Below are 26,511 nucleotides of genomic sequence, written 5' to 3' on the forward strand. Positions count from 1 at the left end.
TTTTTTAAACAAATAAAGAAAGACCCATATCTGTAAGGCCAAAAAATCATGTATGACAGGAGTTGCATTCTAGGCAGCATATATAGTTACATAAACATATTTCAAAACTCAATTTCCATCATCCACATACATTTCTTGTGTATGTGAATTGTGAATGTGAAAGATGGAATATGAATGCATCTGTCATAGTTGTATATGAGAGAATCAAAATCACACTTTTTATAAGTCTGGTGAGGTAGCTTGATTGTCAAAATGCCATGACTACAAAAGCCTGTTCAAAGATACAAATGTTCAAATCCCAGCAGGGCCAACTCAGCCCTTAATCCTTCTGATGTCGCTCAAATGAGTACCATTACATTTCTTAATAATAACAACTATAAGTATCCAACTGCCGATTTTTTTAAATTTTGAGAGCGAGCGCTGAAAATGACCTTCAAGACTTTGAGTACCACTGTGAGAAAGGCGCTATATAAATAATAATTATATATATATATCATCCTTCTCCCTCACCATGGCCCTTCTTTTGTGTTCCCCTCACTCCCCTATGCCCCTTCATTTGTTGTTCCTCTATATCCTTTTTCCTCATGTCATCTTTCTTCTCTTTCCCTCCCAAGGCCCTTTTTTTTTTCCCTACCTCACCAATACCTGAATTTTATACGCTGTGGCCTTTGCATCCTTTTTTCTGTAATGTGACTTCAAATATTTAAAATATAAAAAAATCGACCATGACATTAAATGCCTATTATGGTCTGTTGACAAGATTTTCTATATATATTTCACTACCTGGCCTGTATAGGTTTTTTTTTACATTATGATTCACTCATCACTAACAAATTTTGTCCACTAATACACGTGTTAGACTTACCTGTCTCTTATCCTTGATGTTTTCCAGATCAACGAAAATACTCTGCAGGCCGATCATCAGCCCCAAGCACGTCTCAGCCAAGTTCTGGTAAGTACCTAAATAAGGAATACAAAGTAGGTTTTAGAATAAAAAAAATGGATTGAAGATTAGATTTCTACTCCCAGAGTATTACATTCAAATAGTAGTACCCTGTCCCAGTTCCCTAGCCCATCACTAATAACTATTGTTCACTAATACACGTGTTAGACTTACCTGTCTCTTATCCTTGATGTTTTCCAGATCACCGAAAAAAATCTGCAGGGCGATCATCAGCCCCAAGCACTGATCAGCCTAGTTCTGGTAAGTATCTAAATAAGGAATACAAAGTAGGTTGTAGAATAAAAAAAATGGATTGAAGATTAGATTTCTACTCCCAGAGTATTACATTCAAATAGTAGTACCCTGTCCCAGTTCCCTAGCCCATCACTAATAACTGTTGTTCACTAATACACGTGTTAGACTTACCTGTCTCTTATCCTTGATGTTTTCCAGATCACCGAAAAAAATCTGCAGGGCGATCATCAGCCCCAAGCACTGATCAGCCTAGTTCTGGTAAGTATCTAAATAAGGAATACAAAGTAGGTTGTAGAATAAAAAAAATGGATTGAAGATTAGATTTCTACTCCCAGAGTATTACATTCAAATAGTAGTACCCTGTCCCAGTTCCCTAGCCCATCACTAATAACTATTGTTCACTATTACACGTGTTAGACTTACCTGTCTCTTATCCTTGATGTTTTCCAGATCACCGAAAAAAATCTGCAGGGCGATCATCAGCCCCAAGCACTGATCAGCCTAGTTCTGGTAAGTATCTAAATAAGGAATAGAAAGTAGGTTGTAGAATAAAAAAAATGGATTGAAGATTAGATTTCTACTCCCAGAGTATTACATTCAAATAGTAGTACCCTGTCCCAGTTCCCTAGCCCATCACTAATAACTATTGTTCACTAATACACGTGTTAGACTTACCTGTCTCTTATCCTTGATGTTTTCCAGATCACCGAAAAAAAATCTGCAGGGCGATCATCAGCCCCAAGCACTGATCAGCCTAGTTCTGGTAAGTATCTAAATAAGGAATACAAAGTAGGTTGTAGAATAAAAAAAATGGATTGAAGATTAGATTTCTACTCCCAGAGTATTACATTCAAATAGTAGTACCCTGTCCCAGTTCCCTAGCCCATCACTTATAACTATTGTTCACTAATACACGTGTTAGACTTACCTGTCTCTTATCCTTGATGTTTTCCAGATCACCGAAAACACTCTGCAGGGCGATCAGCCCCAAGCACGCCTCAGCCGAGTTCTGGTGGTAAGTACCTAAATAAGAAATACAAACATAGGTTTTAGAAAAAAAAACATGTATTGAAGATTCGATTTTTCTCACAGAGTATTACATTCAAAATGTATCCTGTCCCAGTTCACTAGCCCTGTTACCTTTTTCTTGGAAAGTTACTTTCCATGATCAAGTGTTGTGCTTCAAGATATAATGAACCAAACATTTTTCTTTCATGATTTCATACTAGAATCTGCTAGAACAGCAAATGAACCTACTTAATTTCAGTATCTGATAATCAATTTTTCTTTGTTTTCTAATATTATCTTTGTTTTAGAAAGCAATAATGTAAGCCTGGTCCCCGTTTTTTTTTTTTTTTTCTTTCCAACCCATGCATAGTGGCATAGTGCTTGCTTACATTCTTGATTTATAAAATAACAATAATAAGAAGACAACAAGGGGGCGGAGTCTAGCCACGCTCAGTGATGGCTGCTAATTAACAGAGCTCCGTAGTCCCCTGTGTGTTATCGCTCATAAGCTAGCTGAGCCGTGATCAAATCAAGCCACTACAGGCTCTGAACCTGATTCCTAAAACCTTAGAGACCGCTGGCTTCCTTACCGAACGGAATCTGCAAAGGAGAAGTGCCTGAACTCATCTTGCGGCCCTGTGACTGTGCGCCATATTGCCTGAGTACCGGACTTGATTGAGGAGCAGCAACTTATATGGGGCTCAAGTGCACACGCACAGAAGAAACACAGAAGAGCACGTACCTCCTAAAGACCCTTGGGGCAGTTCCCGAATCTCTGCAGTGGTGCTGCGTTGCCTTCTCTGGCGGCGGTGACAGAGCCGCGACCACGTGGCCCTCCGTGAGCACCGGAGTTTACGATCAGGGCGCGCAGTGCAACTGAGACTCCTTCTGTGGACCCGGACTTGTTTGCGGGCGGATCCTGCGGCTCTGGCCGAAGATCAGACACGGTCTGAGGGTGAGTCCGGCCACAGGCCTTCACATTACCACCTACATAAGGGCCTAGGAGGTGCTAATACCCAGCCCTAGAGAAACTCATTCACTGGTCCTAGGGGCGTGAGTGCCTATACAAGCCTACACCTTTGCAATAAGGGAACCAACTGCCCTCATAGAAGCATATATACAGGGGGGACTATTGAAACACGCAACTGAGGGGAAAGTGCTAAGGCCTCAGATGAACTTTAAAATACAGTGCATATAGCAATCTCACAGGCAAAGGAAAGGCGCAGATACTTGTTGGGCCTTCATCATTTAGATTACTGAGCAGGATAGTTTGCCTTTTATATACCTAGACCTCACAGTTGCCATGACGAGCAAGAGGACCTCTAAACCCCCTAAGACTTTACAGCCCTCAGTAATGGAGAACTATCTTTTACCTGCTGACTCGGTTCAGTCAAGTAGCAAATCAACTCATGACACAACAGCTCCATCAACAGCTGACCAAGAGCACAGACCTCACACAAACTCTCTTGGTTATCTTACAAGGGATGACATCACTCACCTCTCCTCCAAAGAAGACATTAAAAATGCTATGCAGGATTTTAAAAGTATGTTTGGGGAGCTAAAAAGGGACATAGGAGCCTTAGGCCACCGTGTCATTCAAGTGGAAGAGAAGCAAGAGTCACTTAACTCAGATGTGCAACACCAGGCCAGTCTTTTGCAAGCGCAGGAGGGTACGGTACACTCTCTGATGGATCGTATAGAGGATCTAGAAAACCGGAGTAGAAGGAGTAATCTCCGGCTCCGGGGCATACCAGAAGCAGTAGATCCTCCTGCATTACAGCCCTACATCCAAGACTTCATTAGGTATCTAAAAAACAATGCTGCAGCTCAGGAAATACACATTGAACGGGCGCACAGAGCCTTACGCCCTAAGCCACCCAATAGGGCCCCCCCTAGGGACATAATAATAAAATTTTTGTCATTTCGGGACAAAGAAGAGGTGCTCAAACTAGCAAGGGCAAAACATCCAATCACCTTTAGAGGCACTGAAGTCCAGGTGTTCTCAGATCTGTGTCCCACAACGCTGCAAAAGCGAAGAGACATGAGGCACATTACCTCAGCACTGAAGGAGAAAAATATTGCATATAGATGGGGGTTCCCTACATGCCTGATTGCTACAAAAAATAACGTTTCCCACACCCTCAGATGCCCTGAAGATCTACCTGGCTTCAGCCAGGCCTTGGGCCTGGATTTAGAACTTCCACGCCACGAGGACCTACCTCGCAGGGCCCCTGCTGCTGCAGCTCGGGAAGAGGCCGTGCGGCATCATGACTAAACCAAACACAGAGGTCAAGGTTCTGTTGGCTATCTTAGTTCGCTGTTTTTGCTTTCTCCCTTTCTTAGGCTGCCTATGTTGGAACTATAGAGACCTGGGCGTCTGATGGACCTAGGCCCAAGACTGATCCCCACAACACTTTAACAGAACTCTCAGGTTACTTGTCTCACAAAATGTTCACACTGATAAATGTATCTGCTAATAATATTTAAGTTCTGCTCATTACTCTGATTGCTATTTATGTCTAACTAATACTGTGGCTTTACCTGTTTCTGAATTATGTGATCCCACGGGTATGTATACAATGCTTATCAATGCTCCTACTCTTTCTGAGATGTGCTTATTGTCGTGGTTTACACGGGTGTGGGGGGCTGGGATCTCTGTGGCATATACGACTTGTTCCTGTTTGACATATAAAAGTACGGGCACTTAAGGATCATATGTGCAGGAAAAAACCCTGCAACACTTAGATGGAGCCCCCGGGTCGTGTGTGTCGCAGATCATTCTCGCTGCTCAGCATACCTGTGGCTGATGTTTATTCTCTGCTCATAACCAATGCCACTTCACCTTGGCTTAGGTCCTTATCTAGCTGATATAGCAGCCCCATAGGCTCCTGGCCTAGCCGCTCTCATTTGCTAAATTATAACATCTTACGTTGTTCCTAATTGAATTTTTTTTTTTTTTTTTTTCTCTCTCCTCCTCTGATATTTGTTTATTGTTGTAGTACTCACAGTTACGATACATAAAGGGATACCCTCCGAAACATTAACAGCCAATTAGCTAAAGTGTGGATCACAGAGGTCCATGATGATAACTTTTTAAACCCCTTAATACAAGATATAACAATGATGGGCTGGCGTTGGAGGAGAGGAGAGAAGAGAATAGATAAAAGATAAATAAATAGCTCCGCTAATGTCACCCCTCTAGAATCCCAAATGAAAAGAATAAGGGGGGGAAAAACCTTGGTGGTCTCACAGAAATAATAATGGGGCTCACTAGGAACCCAACCAGACATATAAGTAGAAGGGACCCCCCTTTTTTTTTTTTTTTTTTTTTTTCTCAATTTTACTATTAGGTCCAAAGGGAGATTGCATTAAAAACGTCTATGATGTAACAAAGGTTCAGCTAGGTTTCTGCAAATTATGTTAAATGTTTATGTTATCATGCGAAACACACAGGGACAACTACCCCTGATATTTTGTTGTAGTTTCGATATTTATTAACGATAGAACTGTTCCTAATTGTTGTTGTTACTTTTTCACACATTGCACAGTTCGCAATAAACTACCTCCTTCTCTCTCTTTTCTACCCTTAATTGACAAGACTTTCCACCTCCACTCTTATCTTGTTTCTCTTTACTCATCTCTTCTCTTTTTTCCTCCTTCATTTTTTTTTTTTTTTTTTTTTTTTCCCTTCCCTCTACTCCCCCCTCTCTACCCTCCCCCTCTCACCCTTTCGTACTCACTCACTAGGGAACTCCTCCTGACACCCCCCCCCATACAATTTCTGCTACACAACACAAGAAAACATGTCGAAGCACGCTGCTAAGCGCAAGCCGCGCCCGCTTGAACTCATAACAATCAACGCAAAAGGGCTTAATAGCCCTTCCAAGCGTGCTATAGCATTGAGGGACTTTCACAGAATGGGCGGGGACCTTATTTTCCTACAGGAAACACACTTTGAGTCGGCACATGAGCCTAAGTGGCATAGTCGACAATACCCGCTAGCCTACTTTGCTTCGGCCACAAAAAAGAGGAACGGAGTTGGGATAATTTTCAATGCGGAAGTACCGTTTCAACTTATAAACATATATCGCGATCCAGAGGGCAGATTTATGGTGCTTACTGGCACTATTCATAACAGACCTATTACTTTAGCCAACATATACTGCCCTCACACCTCCCAGCACCTCTTTCTCCAGAAGGTCACCCGCAAACTCCTAGAAATGCAAATGGGCATCCTGTTCCTTGGTGGGGATTTTAATGCCCCTCTCAACCCCACCCTTGACACCTCTGGCGGTCTCTCCAGTACCCCGCATAAGACACTTAAGCGAATGTCCGCATCTCTAGCAGAGTTGAGAATCCACGACATTTGGCGTACGCACCATCCAATGGACAAAAACTTTACTTTTTATTCACACCCTCATCGTAAGTACTCTAGGATAGACTATTTACTTACAGACACCATTGGCCTAACTATCACCAAATCCAGTAGAATTTCTACGATCACATGGTCAGATCACGCCCCAGTGTGTTGTACCATCCAATGGCCCAATACGCCAATCACTCCCTTTGTGTGGAGGCTCGATGATACCCTCCTAGATGATCCAGTGTTTAACACAGACATCAAGAATTCCCTGACCGAATTTTTTCGCTTAAATGCGGACAAAGAGATAAGCGGCCCCACTATCTGGGAGGCACATAAATGTACCATCAGGGGACTCTTAATAGAACGCAAAGCAAGACTCAAAAAAATGAGAAGGGAACGATACAATATCCTCCTGAAGCAGGTGGATACTTGGGAACAACATCACAAGAGATCCCCAAGTGATGAAACTGGGCTGGCACAACTTAACGCGGCCAGGAAGGAACTCCTGCAGTTTTTGCAGGAGGATTACCAAAAGCAGGCTCTTCATCTGCGACAGATTTTTTATGAACAAGGAGACAAGCCTGGGAAGCTGCTCGCTAGAGCGGTAGCTAGGAAAAAAGTGAAGGCTTATGTTCATCACACTGTTGCTGCAGACGGGAGCATTCGGGCCGATGCAGACTCCATTGCAGCAGACTTCAGGAGATACTATGAATCCCTGTATAACCTAGAGAATCCCATAGAACATGGGGGCGACCCATCCGTTCGTCTAAGAGCGGACGAGGATGCCAGCGCCTATCTCCGGGCTGTAGACCTCCCTTCGTTATCGGAGGAGGATAGGGGACTCTTGGAGCTTCCGATCACAGCTGAAGAAGTCCAAAGAGCAATTAAAGACCTCCCGGTGGGCAAGAGCCCTGGGCCTGACGGATTTGGCCTGAAATATTATAAGAGCTACTCAGATGTCCTTATTCCAGAATTAACAAGCTTATTTGCTTCGCTTCAGGAGTCTCCTAGACTCCCGGCCTCAATGTTGGAGGCACACATAGCAGTGATTCCCAAGCCTGGGAAGCCTCCTGATAGGCCCGAAAACTTCAGGCCCATTTCTCTCCTTAATTCTGATGTAAAAATATTGGCAAAAATATTGGCCACCCGCTTGAATAGGCTTCTCCCTGAGCTGATCTCTACAGATCAAGTGGGCTTCGTGCCCGCCCGGGAGGCTAGAGACAATACCCTCAAAGTACAACAGCTAATAACCTACGCCCGTATGCATAACTTGCCGCTTACTCTGGTCACAACCGACGCAGAGAAAGCGTTCGACAGGGTCAGCTGGAAATTTATCCGATTGACTCTAGACAGGTTCGGTTTCGGACCCGGGTTTATTAATGCAGTTATGTCTCTGTACTCGACCCCTAACGCTCGGGTGAGGGTTAACGGTACCCTTTCCGAGACGTTCCTAATCAGGAACGGGACACGACAGGGTTGTCCCCTATCTCCCCTCTTGTTCGCTCTCGCGATCGAGGTTCTCGCAGCCAAGATCAGGTCCAACACGGGGGTGAAAGGCTTAAGGGTAGGAAGTACTGAACACAAGCTCTCGATGTACGCGGACGATGTCCTGCTAACTTTAGCGGACTCGGATGCATCACTAGTTGAAGCCCTAGGGAATTTCAGAGAATATGGAGTTCTGTCTAACTTCCTTATTAACCCCCTAAAGTCTGAGATTTTAAACATCACGGAACCCCCGGACAAATTTGCTGCATCCACAGCGAACTGCCCGCTAAGAATCGCAACCCACAACATCACTTATCTGGGAGTCATTATTACATCCAACACTCCTGAAATTGTTGACCTCAACTACAAAAAGATTTGCGATGAGGTTCTCAGAGACCTATCCAACTGGAAAAAGAAATCGCTCTCTTGGCTGGGTAGAATAGGAATTGTAAAGATGAATGTGCTCCCACGAGTTCTTTACATCATGCAGACGATTCCTGCAATGGCAGCCTCACATTATCTTCAACGCCTACAATTGGGCATTGAAACATATATTTGGAACGGAATTAGGCCTAGAATCAAAAAGTCCACGATGTTTATGCCCAGAGAAAGGGGCGGTTTGGGAGTGCCACTCCTAAAAGAATATCAGAAAGCGATATTTCTCCAGAGAATCGTGGAGTGGAGTCGCAATTCCCGAGATAAACAATGGATACGTATCGATAACGAAATCCTACAACGTGGCAACTCGGGGGCTCTGGCCTGGATTTCCACCCGAAACCGCCCACAGTCTATTGCATCATATCCAATGATTAATGATACTCTGAAGACATGGGACAAGATGCTAGGTGAGGGCGCATTCGTGTCCACCCTTGCCTCACCAAATGTCCCTTTATGGGAAAATCCTGATTTGGGTTTGGAGCTCCCGAGACGATCTATGGGGAGAGGCTACGCTCTAGCGGAAACTGCTATCTCTAATGCCCTCCAAAATAATAAACTCAAAACACAGATGGAGCTAGCTGAGTGGGACCATACGACATTCTCATCCTGGTTCAGGATGGCGCAAATCACACACTTCTTCAATACCTGTAGGGACCGAGAGGCCCTGACAAGAAACAGAACGCCTTTTGAGGCTCTATGCACGATTCAGAAGTCACCGACGCACCTAATCTCTCGCCTTTACCAGCTCTTACTGAGTGGGGGCGGTACTGCTCTCCCGACCTATACTTCCCAATGGCAAACCGATCTGGGAATGGACATATCCGAAGGGGACTGGCTCAAGATCTTCCGAAAGGTCAAGAAGGCCTCCATCTCCGCAAGGCTTCTTGAAATGCACTACAAACTAATTAGTAGATGGTATCTAACGCCTCAGAGGCTACAGAAAATTTACCCTAACACTGATGGCGGGTGCTGGAGGGGCTGCGGAGAGGAAGGCTCTCTCCTCCATATTTGGTGGACCTGCCCACATATAATACCATTCTGGGAGAGGGTGCTGGGAGAAATGAGCAACATTCTGGGAATTATCATACCCCCCAAACCAACTTATTTGATTTTTCATGATCTGCCCAAAGTGGTGGGAGCGGATAAGCACATCCTCCTCCTCATAATGCTGAGCGGCGCGAAAGGACTCATCCCTGCGCACTGGAGGAGTCCCCAAACCCCTACTGTACAAGAATGGAAACACAAAGTGGGAGACCTCCTCAGGCTGGAGCGCTATCACTTCCTTAAAACTGGGAGGCTTGTCACACACGAGATGATGACTCTGGCCTGGGAAGGCAAACGGTTATAATCAATACACAAACAGCTCTGATATAGCACTTAGTAACTCCCCTCCATGTAACCCACCTTACCCTCCATCCTATTCCCTCCAACCACCCCTCACCCCCCCCCCCTTTTTTTTTTTTTTTTTTTTTTTTCTTTCTCTCTCCCCCTTTTTTTTCTCACCTGACTCTTCTTGCCCTGTCCTCAACTTTCTTTCTGCCACTCTGTACGAGTGACAACGTCAGATCTTTGAATTTGAGCAGCATGACTTAAGCGTGCTGAAAATAGACTTATATAACCTTGCCGTAATATCTGATGTCGAATCCCTAAGTTTATGTTTCAACTGACTATATTAATCTAACACCGCGAGCTCTATAGCTCGTGGATGCAAGCTCAAGATTATGACTCTCTTCCTAAGGCTAAGAAAACATACAAACTGTTAATTTCATTAGACTTTCAAGTTCGCTATAATTACTTTTTGAAAACAATGTATTATTGATGTCACTGTTATAGCAGTTGGGCCGCCTGGTGAGCTAGGTGTGTCCCCTGCTCTTTGTTTTGATACACATTGTTCAATGCTGGCTGTTATATGTATTTTCTTGCCAAACTTAATAAAGCTTGTTTGAAAACTAAAAAAAAATAAGAAGACAACAAAACAAATGTTATGATAGGACTATACATTTATAATGCTGCTTTATATTTCCTGCTCTTTCAAAATATTGAAAGTCAAATATTTGTTTAATTATCCATTGTATCGCGATTTTAATATAATGACTTTCATCAGCCTGATAAGGATTCTGCCGGCCATCCACTTGTTGCGACTATCAGCTGACCATTCTCTGCTAAATGTATGGCACACTATTCACCTTTTCATTAAATATTTTTTTTTTTAATGCTTTACCATTTTTAAAAAATAAATTAATATTCAAAATAAATATTGATGTCTTCACACAAACTTATTATCTATAATTTAGTATACCTTGGCTTGTGCTGATTTTATTCTATATTTAACAGTGTTAGTAACTCGGATTCGGATCCCACCAGTAGCAGCCTTCGGAAGTGGAGAGATGCCCACTACTCCTCCACGTAAGTTATAACAAACTGAAAATATAAACAAACAAGACAGGCAAAAATTATCTTGACATTTTATGTAATTAAGCCTTTACTATATCAAAAATAATCAGCTACAAATGATTTATAACGCAATTTTTCTACAAATAAATTTATTAAAGGGATACTAAATAAAAAAAAATTCTTTCATGATTCAGATAGAGCATGAGATTTTTTTTTTTATAAACTTTCTTTATTTCGGCTTTTCAGAACAATACAATACATTGATAAGTATGACAAATGATCCAAGATACATATTGCAGAGTTCACTATTATGAGGGTACCATACTCGATTCAAAGTCCAATCAGTTCTGCTAGTAATGTTAGTGAAATTATGTGATTCAATAGAGTTCGTTCTTTCCAGCCATTTTATAATAAACATAAACAAATTATACTAAGATAGACTGACCCCTAAAGGAACCTCTCAAGGGGATCAGTTAACAATTAACATTCAACAATGAACAGTGAGCATGCTGTAGCTTGGCATTACAATCTTGGTATTCATCTGTACAGTTCTGGTTTTACCTGGCACAACCTGTTTTGTGACATAGTTCATATGTGATAGCGTGAGTATAAACGTTCCCTCCCTCACAACACTGTCAGTCGAAAGTCCACTGTCCTGTGAGCTGTTTTTCTAAGATGTAAATAGTGTCTCTAAATGGATAGATAATTTGTTTCTGTGTCTCTCTGGCTAGTGTGTGCATAAAGGGTTCCCACTTTTCAAAAAATTTCGCTGTTCTTTTATTTGGGTCTTCCAATGTGTCCCACTTTTCCTTAGTGAGCTGTGTGAGGATGAGGTTTTTCAACTCATTAAGTTTCGGGATTTTGCCAGAAGGCCAATGTTTCAGAATAAGTTTCTTGGCCAAAGTAATCACATTAATAATAAAGGGTCTGGCAGCTACCGGGGTATTATCTAGTTTCAGGAACAAGATTTGTTCCTCTCTGAGAGGGGTGTCAGTTGAAGTGAGAACCTTAATCCAATAAGCTATCTGAGCCCAGTACTTCCTAATATGTGGACAGTTGAGTATAAAGTGGAGTATGCTGGGATCCATGAACTGACACTTCGGACATATGTTAGGTATTGTTGTATTCCATTTCTTAAGGACTTTCGGGATCATGTAGGCCTGATGAAGCATCTTTGTATGGGCTTCCCTGAGGTCTGTGGCCAAAGTGGCCTTTCTAATGTGTTGAAAGCTATCAATGATCACCTGGTGTGTCACCTCAATGTCCAGAGCGTCAGACCACCTCAAAACTATGTTATTTATAGTGTGCTTTTCAATGTCGTGTAGTAATGTTCTGTAAAGCAATGAGATGGAATGTTTGCCATGTTTGAAGACTGATATAGTAGCCTCCAACCCTGAGTGTCCCACTAGGGACGGTGAGCCTCTAATTATCTGGTTAACATAGTGCTTGGTTTGCAGATATGCATAGTGATGTATATTCGGTATTTCAAACTCTCTTTGCAACTCCTGAAAAGTCTTGACCTCACTTGTTCCCATTTTGAACAATTGACTAACCTTCTTTAGGCCCCTCTCGTACCATATCAAAAAGGGCTTGGTAGAGTAGCCTGCTATAAAATTAGGGTTTCCCCTCAAGGGAAGATGTTTAGAATATGTATTGTCTATTTTCAACCATTTACATACTTTTTGCCATGCTCTCAGTGGTTCAATAAGGGGCAGATGTGAACCCATCGCCTTCTCAGCTTGTGTTCTAGTTAGGTGTGGTAACATTTCTAATGACATGGGGGCAATCAGCTCCTGCTCTAGCTGTGTGTGTGCAAAACAGCCCTCCCCTGTCAGCCAGTCTAACACTATTTTCCCAGATGTGACCCAATTATATAGCTTGATATTAGGTAGGCCAAAACCACCCATTCCTCTTGTAGCTGTAAGTTTTTGTAGGCTGACTCTATGTTTTTTGTTGTTCCAGACAAAGGCCAGAATCGTTTTATTAAGGGTATTGAGGTCAGATTTTCTAAGCGTGAGAGGCAGCATCTGCATTGTATACAATATCCTGGGAAAAATGGACATCTTTATCAGGCTGATCCTACCCGTCAGGGACAAAGGCAGGCCCCCCCAAGCTTTTAGTTGAGACACTATGGATCCTATCAATTGTCTGTAGTTGAGGTCATACCATTTATGTGGATTAGCACTCAGCTGGATTCCCAAATATTTGAAGCTACTCTTTACTATCTTAAATTGAAAATCTGGCAGCCTCACTCCTCCCTCAGGATGCAGCCACAGAAGTTCTGATTTGCTGTTATTTATCTGATACCCCGAAATTTCCCCGAACATTTTAATTATGGAGATCAGGGGTGGTAGATTGGTAGGCGGGTTGGGAATAGCTAAAATCATGTCATCTGCGTACAGAGACAGATGAATCGTCTCCTTCCCTATCTTAAGGCCCTGTAGTGTATTCCTAATTTTCACTGCCAGCGGTTCCAATGCCAAGTCGAACAATAGTGGGGAGAGGGGGCATCCCTGCCTGGTCCCCCTTCCTAGTTTGAAGGATTCGGAGAGTCCTCCATTAATAATCAATGCTGCCCTAGGGTCAGAATAAAGCCGCCGGACCATTTGCAGAAATTCCCCTCGGATCCCAAATTTCTCCAAAGAATAGAATAAGTGTCCCCATAAGACTTTATCAAAAGCCTTCTCCGCGTCCACGGCCAGAAGGCACGCTTCCGGGAGCGGGGACGGTATGTCCGATTTGTTATCGTTAACCCAGTAGTGGGAGAGAATTAACTGAAGCTTTCTAATATTCGAGACAGAGGAGCGGCCCTTAACAAATCCTGTCTGATCTTTATGAAGGAGGGATTGCAGAATTTTCATTAATCTATTTGCTAGGATTTTAGTTAGGATTTTATAATCGCTGTTTAGGAGCGAGATAGGTCTGTACGACTCCCTCAAAGTTGGGTCTTTTCCTGGTTTGGCTATCAGCGTAATATTAGCTTCTACAAATCTATTTGAGATATCAATTTGTCCAGCCAGTAGGCCGTTATATAGTGTTTCTAGGTCCTCCACAACATTTGGGAGCAAGATCTTATAAAATTCGCCTGGCAGTCCATCAGGACCTGGCGTTTTCCCTTGTGGGGACCCCCTGATAACACAGGTTATTTCCTGTTTGGTTATGGGTAAATTCAAGGCATCCGACTCTGAGTCAGACAGGCGAGGCAGTTGCAGATGTGACCAAAATTGGTCTCTAAGCTCAGTGTCAATGTCTGCGGGACAGTAAAGGTTTTGGTAGTACTCCCTAAAGGCCTGCGCTATCCTATCATTGTCTTTCTCCATGGAGTCCCCCACTTTTATGCTAGTTATTAAATTGTTTGGCCTTATAATCTTTGTCAGTGCTGCCAGATATTTGCCTGTCTTGTTACCATGCCTGTAGAAGAGGCCTGAAGCCCTATTTAATGTTCTCAAGGAGCTATCCAATAGGTATGTGTCCCTTTGTTGTTTGACCGCATAGTAATGTTCTCTGTTTTGTGTGGTGGGGTATCTTAAGTATTTATTGTATGCATTTTTAAGTTATCGGAGGAGGAGCTCTGCTCTTGCTTTATATTGTTTTTTCAGTTTTATCGTGTAGGTTGTGATTGCTCCTCTCAAGACCGCTTTAGCGGCCTCCCAGAATAACATCGGTTTATCTCTATGGGCAGAGTTGGCCTCGCTATAGTACTGCCACTCTTTGTTAAGGAAGGTGTGAAAGTTAACATCATTATATAGGTATGCTGGGAATCTCCATGTGTGTCCCCTCCGTTCTGGTGCTCCCAGACTTAATCGCAACTGAATGGGTGTGTGGTCTGAGAGGGTTATATCTAGTATTTTTGCGTTTTCCACCTTTGGGGTCAGTGACATGGAGAGTAAGAAGTAGTCTATGCGGGACATGGTGTGTTTTGCGGTGGAAATGCAAGTGTTATTTTTCCCTTCCGGGTTCCTATCTCTCCAAATATCTCTGAGTCCCAGTGTGTTTTGAAATTTAGTCATGATGCGGGTCTCTATTTTAGCATTCCTGTTGATTCCAGGGGTGGTACCCCTCCAGGCCGGGTCTCTAAATCTATCTACGGGCGTGTGCGGAGCAATGTTAAAATCCCCTCCTATCACCAATGGTAGGTGAATAAATGGTAATAGTTTATTGTGCAACCCGGTCCAAAATTCATGCTTCTGGTTGGGTGGCCCATATACTCCACATAGCACCAGAGCGAGCTCCTGTATTTTAAGGTGTAGGATAATGTAACGCCCTTCCGTGTCTATTGTCTTGTTAATTATGGTGTATGGGAGTCCTTTTTTAAAGAGGACCGCTATTCCCCTCGCTCTGCGTGATTCGTATGGGGTGTACACTACTTCTGCCACCCAGCCCTGTTTCAGTTTCTGGTGTTCTACTTGAGTTAGATGAGTTTCCTCCAATATTGCTATGTCAGTTTTAAGGGATCTAAGGTGTTTTAGAATGGCTTTGCGTTTGATGGGAGACGTAATGCCTCCCACATTCCACGCAATGATGTTTAGTTGTGCCATGGCTCCGCACTGCTTGTATAAGGAAGTATCTTACCGTGTTTACGTGTCTTATGCCGGCTCATGGTGTCATAAGCAGTCTCAGTCAAGCCTGTCATATGGCAAAGTAACACACTGCTGTCTGTAAGATTGAGTATTTGGTTAGGGTCAACATCACAATACATACCTAAGAAATTATCAGTTTTAAGCTCCCCACCCCTGCTCAGGTTTGAGTAAACGTTACACAAGGTTATCCGCACAACATGCTCAACAGGTGAAATATAACATACATAATTACTGTGTACAACATGATGAAACAACAAAACAAACATAGCTAATAATATCAGCATTTAAATCTCTTTTATAAGTTCCTATGAGTAGGGACTATTTAACCTTTATCTCCCTCACCTATGATATGATTGTTTAAGTGATTCTTATAGACAATTATGACAAGATTCTTTACCTTCAAGTTAATTTACTGTATGTAGATCTTCCTGATTCTGTATTTAGAATGTGCATCGAGGGCTCTCATCATGACTCTAAGGGCGATTAGGCCCCATCCCTCAGAACAACAATAAATTCAATTTCACCCCCTAAATGGCATCCCGAGAATGGATCTTAGACTCTCTCAATGTCAGTCTGGGACATTTCTTCCTGCAGCAGTGTCTTTTTCTTCTTCCTCTAGAAACTTTTGCAGCTGTCTAGTGGAGTCAAAGAGTTTATGTCCCGTTGGTGTGTGGATCCTTAACTTTGCAGGGTACAGTAGTGAAACTTGTCGTCCTTTTTCTATGAGTGTTTTACAGTATGGTGCAAATTCTCGTCTTCTCCTGGTTACTTCGATTGAATAATCTTGAAAGATCAGTAACCTTCTCCCTTCAAACTGTATCGGGCCGTTTTGTCTGTATGCTCTTAGGATGGTCACCTTATGTTGGAAGTTTAGATACTTGACCATTACTTGTCTCGGGAATTTTGACTGGTCTCTGTTCCCTCCTGGGGTCCCCACCCTATGTGCTCTCTCTACACAAAAGGGCGTCAAGGAGTTTGGTATTTTCAGGATCTCTGGCAGTGTTTGTTCAGCAAAGTTGATGAGGGTGGTGCTGGCCACAGTTTCTGGCAGCCCCACTATACGAAGGTTATTTCTTCGTGATCTATTTTCTAGATCATCTAGTTTCTCTGATAGTATTGTATTTTGCTTTTGTAGTGCTGTTATAGTTGTGGCTTGGGACCTTTGCAGATCTTCTACCCCTGACACCCGATGTTCCGCTCTGGTGATTCTGTTGGCCATCTGTTTCAGGTCAGCCGCCATGGCGTCTTGGCCAGTTTGTAGGTGCTCCAATTTGGGGAGAAATAAGGCCGAGAGCTGTGCGACTATAGGGTGTGGGTCTGGATTCATGGCGTCGTATTCAATCTCCCCTCCTCCTGCCGCCATCTGTGTCTCAGCCTGATGTTTGGCTTTCCTGTCTGTTTGTTTATTTCTTGCCGCCATTGTGCTCGTAGCTTTCTGAAAGCTGCTGTAATATTTCTGCATACAGTGATTTTTATAAGAATAAAGGCCACCGAGCCTGAGCCAAACCGCAAGGTCTAAGTGTAGTTCCTAGTATGTCTGGGTGTTGTGTCCTTGACCCAGGATCAGATCCCTCTTTTATTCCCTGTTTGTGTTGGAAGTATACGCCACTTTTTATTTGCCTTTCCTTATAGGGGGTGCTTGCAGCTTTAATTATGAGTATGTAATGTCCTGATAATGATATAAAAGCACCCACCTAGCTTCTCAATGTTACATTAGTGTGGCCTTCTGCCCTCACATCCGGGGCCTTGTAGCTGTTTAAGTCCGGAGAGGGAGATATCCGGTCATTTATAATTCGGTCATTTAATGTCCCTTTTCTGCATCCCCGTATTGTGTGCTATAGGCAGATTTGAAAAGCCTATTAACTGTGTTGCAAGTGCTGGATGCCATAACATCGGTAATTGTCTCTTTTTGTTTTCAGTGTTGCTTTATGTGGCCTGAGACAGAAATACCTCGTGGTCGCGGTAAGCTAGATGATATACAGCCTTGTGTCTCTGTACTTTTCTCCTGTCAACTCCGATTGTCAAGGCACTCCGTTCAGTGTGTCTGTGCCATTAATCAACTTGTAATGTCAGTTACTTTTCGTCCACGTGAGTGGATCGTACTGCGCCTATCGCGCTACTAAATACTTTACCCTCCGGTGGTGGAGCAGATCTCTCGCTCCCTCCTTTTATTTACCGGGCTAGCTTCTCTCCCTACAGCCCAAGGTAGTTGTCTGGTCGGGTTTAGGTAACAGATTTTACTGTTATTACAGGAGCGGTCGCGGAGCTCCTTCTTCATGCGACCGTTCCTATGGCCCGCCCACCGGAAGTCAGAGCATGAGATTTTAAGCACCTTTCTAATTTACTCCTACTATCAATTTGTCTTTGTTCTCATGCTATCTTGATTTGAAAAAGCAGTACTGTAAGCTTTAGAGCCGGACCATTTTTTGTTCAGCACCTGGGTAGCACTTTCTGATTTGTGGCTAAATGTAGCAAACCAATCAGCAAGCTCTACCAAGGTGCTGAACTAAAAATGGGCCGGCTCCTAACCTTTTATTAATGCTTTTTCAAATCAAGATAACATGAGAACAAAGAAAAATTGATAATAATAGGAGTAAATTAGAAAGTAGCTTAAAATTGCATGTTCTATCATAATCATGAAAGAAAAGATGTGGGGTTAGTATCCCTTTAATTGAATATAACTTTTATTTAGATTTGACAGAGAGATAAAATCGGTCCATCCTGGATATTAAAATATATTTGAGCGAATAATGTATAATAAAAGTTTGTGGATAGTCTGTTGCTGTATTTTTCTTAGATATTATGGAAGAAATCTTTTAGCGAGAGTCTTTCTATGTCTGTACAACATGTCGACAAATACATTGGTTTTCATACAACAAAATAATATTTGATTACTGTTTCATCTATTTCAGAACTACGCAGCATTTCTGCAGGTGGAAGCCATAGCAGTCAACTGCATTCACCTGTTCTTTGTGTAGAGGGAAGTCCTGTTGTAAATATTCAAGCAACATGCTTTTCACCATCGTCATCTGTCATCGTTGACCAAACATCAACAGAAGACCATGCCCCCATTGTGGATGAGCAGACAGCCCAGACTCAAGCACCTCAACTGGAAGAACAACATCGGTATAGCCGGACGGAAGAATTACTTCTGGAAAATTTACTGGCAACAAAAAAATTAACAAAAGCGGTCAACAATATGAGAAAAGATGTCCATAGACACATAGACAGGGCATTAGCCCGTGTCAACAGAGATCAGAGGCAAGCAATTGATCAAATGCACTAATCCATTTTGGATGCAATTTATCTGAATCTACACAATGTTTCCTGACCTGAAACATAGATAGAACTTTATTATATAACTTAATTTTATGACTCAAACTTGTGATACTTATATTATTTTACAAAGTTTAAAAATTGAAAGTTACATTAAAAACCTTCTTTATGAGCAGCACTCCATGCCGGTTTAATAAAAATTATTTTGAAGTAAACATGTATTGATAATTCTTACCCGTGAACTCCTTGTAGCATCCTCTTTTTTAAGGTCTGTCTCCTCCCTCAAAGTCAAGTCTACAGTTTTTCTTTAGAATTCTATGAAAAACATGAGAAAGAAACACAGAATATTTTATTAATAAATGTAAATAAATTATGGAATGTGTGGATTAAGTGGTAAATTTAAAAGTCACTCACTTGTTTGTGCCTCTGTGCAAAGCATTACTATTATTGGTTTTTTTTTCTTATGAGGAGCGGACTTCCAGAATGACAACACTGTCCTAGAGATTAACCGTATTTTTTTGCGTATGGTAGCAGCTGGCTGATTGTTCAATCTATATATTTTTGGATCACTAATATTTTTTCTTACTGCACAAAAATATTATTCTTAGTTGTAATTCAATGTTTTTTTTCTTAAACATTAAGACAATAATTTTGGATAACAGTCTCCAAAACTCCCACTAACTAATAAAAAAAATTGTGGCTTAACTTGAACTGTAACTAATGTGTGACAATGCTTACAACAGAAACTTTTCGTGTAACGTGTAAATATGTGTTAACAATTGTAAAATTAGGATGAAGGTGCACTTATTAATTATAAACGATTTTAAAAAAAATGGATACACTAGTACAAATGCTTGAGCAAGCTTGTTTAGGGCGGCTAAATCAATATCTAAAAAAATAACGAAAAATATAAAGAAAGTCAATAGAAAGTTGAAATTGTAATAAAATCAACCATCAAACCCTTGGGAAGTAAAATCGCTGTCAAATAGAAATTTATTTTTGGGTCGCCATTCTATGACAAATCATCACATAACATTTCAATGTTAAAGGGACACTGAACCCAAATTTTTTCTTTTGTAATTCAGAAAGAGCATGCAATTTTAAGCAACTTTCTCATTTACTCCTAGTATCAATTTTTCTTCATTCTCTTGCTATCATTATTTGAAAAAGAAGGCATCTTAGCTTTTTTGGTTTCAGTACTCTGGACAGCACTTTTTTATTGGTGGATGAATTTATCCACCAATCAGCAAGGACAACCCAGGTTGTTCACAAAAATGGGCCGGCATCCAAACTTACATTCTTGCATTTCAAATAAAGATACAAAGAGAATGAAGAAAGTTTGATAATAGGAGTAAATTGGAAAGTTGCTTAAAATTTCATGCTCAATCTGAATCACGGAAGAAATGTTTTGGGTACAGTGTCCCTTTAAGGTTGAAGGTCACATGACGTTACCTTCAAATTACTAATATAAATCAAAATAATGGGATTTTTGGACCTTAGCTTTTAAGTTTAAATTATTTGTAATTTGTTTTACATTTTGGATGGATACCCTGCTGTAGTGGGAATAAAATATATTATGTCTCAAAGAGGGGTAGAAAATTTTGAATTTGGGAAGTTACTTTATTGATGACCTCTAGCTAACTAAAAAATATCATCCAAATAAGAGATCTTTTGCTTTAGGAGCCATGATGATTGATTTGTCATGTAATGACAACCAGCAAAGCCGGATTAGCCTAACGGGATACCAGTAAATGTATTGTTGGGCGGGAGCAGATATGGCTAGAAAAGCTAGAATTTAAAGTGCTGATTAATGGATGTAATTGGGCTTTACAGTGCATATTGCAAGAATATGTTGAAAAAATTAATTTAAAAATTATATACTATAATTTGGAAAAAAAATATTGTGGGGAAGGAGTATCACAGTAATCTCACCTTTGTGAAAAATTGCATGTGTGCATTATACTGAGTGGACGGAAAATAGGGCTGTTCGCCCAATTTTCCAGGGATGATTTTAATTCCCAGTCCAGTACTGACTGGCACACTGCACAAGTGGGTCAGCAGGAGATTATATGATCCACTTTTTAATCTGAATCAAAGCTGAGAGCTGGGTAACCCAGCTTTGGAAGATTTATTTTTAAAAATGTCATCTGCTCCAGGAGATGGGGGGACAACTGTGCACGATGAGGTGAAAGTGTATTTCCTGTGATTGAAAATACACGTTCACTGTGGACGCTGGTTGGGGGACAGGAAAGTAGCTCTTGGGCTACCACAGACAGGACAGGCCACAAATACCTCTTTTCATCCCAAAATGTCAAGGGATCAGTACTGGGGGGTAGGGGAGGTTGAGATAGGTAAAGCTTAACCGTGTCGGCAGCATTGCTCTCTTTCATTGGGGGATCTCTAATGTCTCCAACCAATGTGCCCAGTGTATCAGCCCAAAAAGTAGCTGCTGTGGTGGGACGAGGACAAGCAGCAGTGCTAGAGCTTTTGGGTGACAGAGTCTCACTATCAGACTCTGTCATCTCTTCATCTTCCTCTACAGGTGACATTTTTTTTTGTCTATCACGCACCCTCTGTATCAATTTGTCCCGCCATGAGGTCAAGGTATTTGTACGGAGTGCTATCTTTCCCTTTACTCTAGGATCACAAAGTGTGGCTAGCATATAGTGAGGGCTACTGTCGATGCACTCTTTTACGCGCCGAGTCAGTTGCTCCTTCAATCTCCTTACAAGGGCAGCAACATCATTATGAAGATTACCACCAGGCAATACTTCCCTATTAGTAAGGAAATTATCTAATAGGTTAGAGAGGTGAGTGAAGAGGGGAATGACTTGTGCCAGGCTAGCGTTCTCTTGACTTAAATTTTCTGTCACCGCCCGAAAAGGTGTGAGGACTGCCACTACCTGTTCAATCATGGCCCAGTCATCCCTGCCCAGTGGTCTGTCAATGCCAATGGAATGTTTGTATGCCATTGCATGGATTGCCTTTTGCTGTTCAAATATACGCTCCAGCATATCTAATGTGGAGTTCCATCTAGTACTCACATCTTGTTTGAGCCGGTGCTCTGCAAGTCCAAAATTTTTCTGTTCCTGCCTAAGGAGATGGCTATCTTTGACACTATGATGGAAGTGGCCAGCTATTTTTCGGCAACACTCAAAAAGTGTTGCCAACCTTCCAGTATCGTGATCGAGGGCAAACTTAACAACAAGATGCAGTACATGTGCCGAACAGCGTATACCCACAAACCCGCCATCTCGTAGCGCCTTTAGCATATTGGCTGCCGCATCGGTGACAACAAAACCTATTTGTGCCTTTGTCCCTGCCTGCTCTCCTAGCCACTGAGCCACCATATTACTCAGTACATGTCGGATGTTCTGTGAGGTGTGCTGATGATCCATCACCTCAGCATGCAGGAGAAAGGAGCGGTACCCCTTGGCTACTGCACCAGTCACTGAGTCTGAGGTTTTTGAGCCTGAACTTTTGGCTGATATAACTGGTGGTGACACATTTGGCAGCCACCAATGTGCCGTCAAAGACAGGAAGGCATGTTGGCCACTAGGAGCACTCCATAGGTCAGTGGTGAAGTGCACTGACTGTCCAGCAGCCTTTACCAGCTCCTCCTTCAAAACAACAACGCATGATATGTAAAGTGAGGGAATTACAGATCTACTGAATGTGGTACGAGAAGGAACTTTATAATGGGGTACAACTGCCTCCATAAGTTGTTTAAAGGGGTCCCCTTCCACCATATTTAAAGGAACCCCTCCAACCGCTATGAGCTGGCCAATGAGGCGTGTAATTTTTCGCACCTGCTGTCTTGACATGCGACTGGAATGTACACCAAATTGCTCCATTGTGGGCTGGGTGGATTTCATGGGATGTTGGCTGACACTGATAGCAGCTGCACCAGAAGAGGCATGATCACCATGCCCCTTGTGATTCCTACTGGTGGTGACTGTGACACTGCTAGTAGTAGTTGCCCTAGTAGTGCTGGCTGGAGCAGAGACACCACTTTCTTCCCTTAACACCACTGGCTTGTGATGGGTGCGAAGGTGTTGGTTCATTCCTGAATTGGTCAGATGCCCCAACACTCTACCCCGGCTGACTTCCCTACCACACAATTTGCATTTGGCTTGGCGACCATCACCAATAGCCTCAAAATGCTGCCACACTTGTGCACGACGGGTACCTTTGCCACTGTGCAGTGAAGAATCTTTTGTGACAGTTTCTTTGGCCGCACATGCTGTAGCAACTTCTTTTCTTTTTGTTATTTCATGGCCTTCTCTCTGTGATGTAACAGGAGGAGGCCTAAACATTGAAGGGATGGCGGGAATGGAGGAGGTTAGTGGCCTACCAGTAGTGGCGGGTGCACTAACTACAATCTGGCTGGGAGACTCAACAGAAGCTATTGGAGAGCTCAGTGACACTCGTGGTGACGATGTTGGAGACGGAGAGGAATACAGATCTATAGAATACTGTGAATGATGGGTAGGTGAATAGTGAATTTGATCATCTGGTTCAAAATTATGAGATGATGCTGATTCATCCATGTCAGTAAACATGGATTTATCACTAGCGACATATGTTGGGGAGCCCTCTTCTCCCTGGTGACTACTGGTGCCCTCTTCACATATATCAATAGCAGATGGGCTATCAGTAATGTTGGCACTGGCAGTAGCAGTGGTGGTGGCAGCAGCATCAGCATGAGAAATTTTGTCTTCCTCATACTCAAATACTTCACGTTTGGGCTGCTTAAATGAATGTTCACTGGAAAAAGCCTGCGTTGGTACTGTTTGGCTTCTACTGTAAAACATTTTAGTTGGCAACACGGTACTAGAACTGGACATAGCAGAGGTGGTGACACAACTGGCACTAGTGATTGTACTAGCTGTTTTGGGGGGAAGATCCGGAAAATTAAGACGCCGACGAAATGCGGACTGCTTCCTGGTCTCAGAGGAGGACCTATCAACCCTGCTAGAGGATTGTGACCTTGAATTTTTACTTACAGCCCTTTGAAATTTAGAGGGTGGACTCAGATGACTACTAGTACTACCGCTAGTGAGTCTACGAGTGCTTTGACTACTGCTGCTGCTAGCTCTGCTTGAACCAGTAAACTTTACCTGAGGCTGCTTCATTTGCCTCTCTTTTGTAGTATCAGGTCTATTGTGAGACCTAAATGAGGTTTCACGTGTGGAGGGTGGATGAGAAATGTCTGTGCCTGGCAATGAGGATGTGGATTCTGTGGAAGGATTTGACACAGACAGTAACGGTACACATGTAGTGTCACTGGTGGTTACTGTGACACTGCTACTGGTTGTTTGAGGAACATGAGGTGGGGGAGGACTATCCATTATAAATAGGTAGTTGTCTATATATATTTAAAAAATAAAAATTGAAAAAATAAATAATACTAATTATTTTATTAGTATAGATTTAGCCAATAATAGAGATTGGATAATGTGTCTAGTTCTGATGATGCTGATGTGTTCCAAAAAAAAAAAAAAAATAACTAAAGGACAAGTGTGCCTGCTGTAATGTAATATAGGAAGACAGCAAAACAAATAAAGATAGAACTCTGATAAATTAAACAGACAAAAAAAATGAAATTAAATTGTGTGTGGATATATATCAAAAATGATGACTAGTATACATACACACACACCAAAAAAAATCCTATGCAAAAATAAAAAATGTGCCTGTAATGTTATATACGTTTACAGCGCAGAAAATAAATTATACTACAGTTAAACAAACAAAAAATTGTTATTAAATTCTGTGTGGGGATATCAAACTACAAATGAATAGTATACATACACACACACACACACAAAACAAATAATAGATTTATCCACAAAGAGTAAATAAGGGTGATGTCTGTGTCTTTTGCTGATGTGTTAAAAAAAAAAAAAATGCTATCATCATTCAGCAACCAACCTGTGTGCCTGTTATCTAACTTTAAAGTTTAAGGCCTAGATTTAGAGTTCGGCGGTAAAAGGGCTGTTAACGCTCCGCGGGCTTTTTTCTGGCCGCACCATAAATTTAACTCTGGTATCGAGAGTTAAAACAAATGCTGCGTTAGCCTCCAAAAAAGGAGCGTAGGGCATTTTTACCGCAAATGCAACTCTCGATACCAGAGTTGCTTACGGACGCGGCCGGCATAAAAAACGTGCTCGTGCACGATTCCCCCATAGGAAACAATGGGACTGTTTGAGCTGAAAAAAAACCTAACACCTGCAAAAAAGCAGCGTTCAGCTCCTAACGCAGCCCCATTGTTTCCTATGGGGAAACACTTCCTACGTCTGCACCTAACACTCTAACATGTACCCCGAGTCTAAGCACCCCTAACCTTACACTTATTAACCCCTAATCTGCCACTCCCGCTATCGCTGACCCCTGCATATTATTATTAACCCCTAATCTTCCGCTCCGTAAACCGCCGCAACCTACGTTATCCCTATGTACCCCTAATCTGCTGCCCTAACATCGCCGACCCCTATGTTATATTTATTAACCCCTAATCTGCCCCCCACAACGTCGCCGACACCTACCTACACTTATTAACCCCTAATCTGCCGAGCGGACCTGAGCGCTACTATAATAAAGTTATTAACCCCGAATCCGCCTCACTAACCCTATCATAAATAGTATTAACCCCTAATCTGCCCTCCCTAACATCGCCGACACCTACCTTCAATTATTAACCCCTAATCTGACGACCGGAGCTCACCGCTATTCTAATAAATGTATTAACCCCTAAAGCTAAGTCTAATCCTAACACTAACACCCCCCTAACTTAAATATAATTTTAATCTAACGAAATAAATTAACTCTTATTAAATAAATTAATCCTATTTAAAGCTAAATACTTACCTGTAAAATAAACCCTAATATAGCTACAATATAAATTATAATTATATTATAGCTATTTTAGGATTAATATTTATTTTACAGGTAACTTTGTATTTATTTTAACTAGGTACAATAGCTATTAAATAGTTAAGAACTATTTAATAGTTACCTAGTTAAAATAATAACAAATTTACCTGTAAAATAAATCCTAACCTAGGATATAATTAAACCTAACACTACCCTATCAATAAAATAATTAAATAAACTACCTACAATTACCTACAATTAACCTAACACTACACTATCAATAAATTAAATAAACACAATTGCTACAAATAAATACAATTAAATAAACTAGCTAAAGTACAAAAAATAAAAATAGAACTAAGTTACAGAAAATAAAAAAATATTTACAAACATAAGAAAAATATTACAACAATTTTAAACTAATTACACCTACTCTAAGCCCCCTAATAAAATAACAAAGCCCCCCAAAATAATAAATTCCCTACCCTATTCTAAATTAAAAAAGTTACAAGCTCTTTTACCTTACCAGCCCTGAACAGGGCCCTTTGCGGGGCATGCCCCAAGAAGTTCAGCTCTTTTGCCTGTAAAAAAAAACATACAATACCCCCCCCCCAACATTACAACCCACCACCCACATACCCCTAATCTAACCCAAACCCCCCTTAAATAAACCTAACACTAATCCCCTGAAGATCTTCCTACCTTGTCTTCACCATCCAGGTATCACCGATCCGTCCTGGCTCCAAGATCTTCATCCAACCCAAGCGGGGGTTGGCGATCCATAATCCGGTGCTGAAGAGGTCCAGAAGAGGCTCCAAAGTCTTCATCCTATCCGGCAAGAAGAGGACATCCGGACCGGCAACCATCTTGATCCAAGCGGCATCTTCTATCTT

General features: G+C 41.8%; 1 long non-coding RNA gene across 1 annotated transcript; it reads left to right on the plus strand.

Moving 5' to 3' along the window:
* The first annotated feature begins 1,922 nt into the window (after nt 1-1,922).
* On the plus strand, nt 1,923-10,898 carry LOC128642881 (uncharacterized). Its single transcript, XR_008399724.1, has 3 exons — nt 1,923-1,961; nt 2,154-2,213; nt 10,827-10,898. It is a non-coding gene; the product is annotated as an uncharacterized LOC128642881 (long non-coding RNA).
* The last annotated feature ends 15,613 nt before the right edge of the window (nt 10,899-26,511 follow it).

Source organism: Bombina bombina, chromosome 1, assembly GCF_027579735.1.
Source record: "Bombina bombina isolate aBomBom1 chromosome 1, aBomBom1.pri, whole genome shotgun sequence".
Classification (NCBI taxonomy): Eukaryota; Metazoa; Chordata; class Amphibia; order Anura; family Bombinatoridae; genus Bombina; species Bombina bombina.